The sequence below is a fragment of the Sinocyclocheilus grahami genome, unplaced genomic scaffold (assembly GCF_001515645.1).
Source record: "Sinocyclocheilus grahami isolate Dianchi unplaced genomic scaffold, SAMN03320097.WGS_v1.1 scaffold661.1, whole genome shotgun sequence".
NCBI classification, from domain to species: domain Eukaryota; kingdom Metazoa; phylum Chordata; class Actinopteri; order Cypriniformes; family Cyprinidae; genus Sinocyclocheilus; species Sinocyclocheilus grahami.
This window is the reverse complement of record NW_015505840.1, coordinates 306,492-306,901: the sequence shown is the minus strand read 5'-3', so window position 1 is coordinate 306,901 and position 410 is coordinate 306,492.

The window sequence follows — 410 nt, the reverse complement described above, 5'->3', positions numbered from 1 at the left end:
CCGTGTTTTGTGGCTTGTTTCCGTTGTGTTGTGGCTATTTCGTTGTGTTGTGGCTTGATTTCGTTGTGTTGTGGCTTGATTTCGTTGTGTTGTGGCTTTATTTCATTGTGTTGTGGCTTTATTTCGTTGTGTTGTGGCGATTTGGTTGTGTTGTGGCAATTTGGTTGTGTTGTAGCTTGTTTCCTTTGTGTTGTGGCGATTTCTTTGTGTTGTGGCGATTTGGTTGTGTTGTAGCTTGTTTCTGTTGTGATGTGGCAATTTCGTTGTGTTGTGGCTTTATTTCGTTGTGTTGTGGCTTTATTTCATTGTGTTGTGGCTTGTTTCCGTTGTGTTGTGGCAATTTTGTTGTGTTGTGGGTTTATTTCGTTGTGTTGTGGCGATTTGGTTGTGTTGTAGCTTGTTTCCTTTGT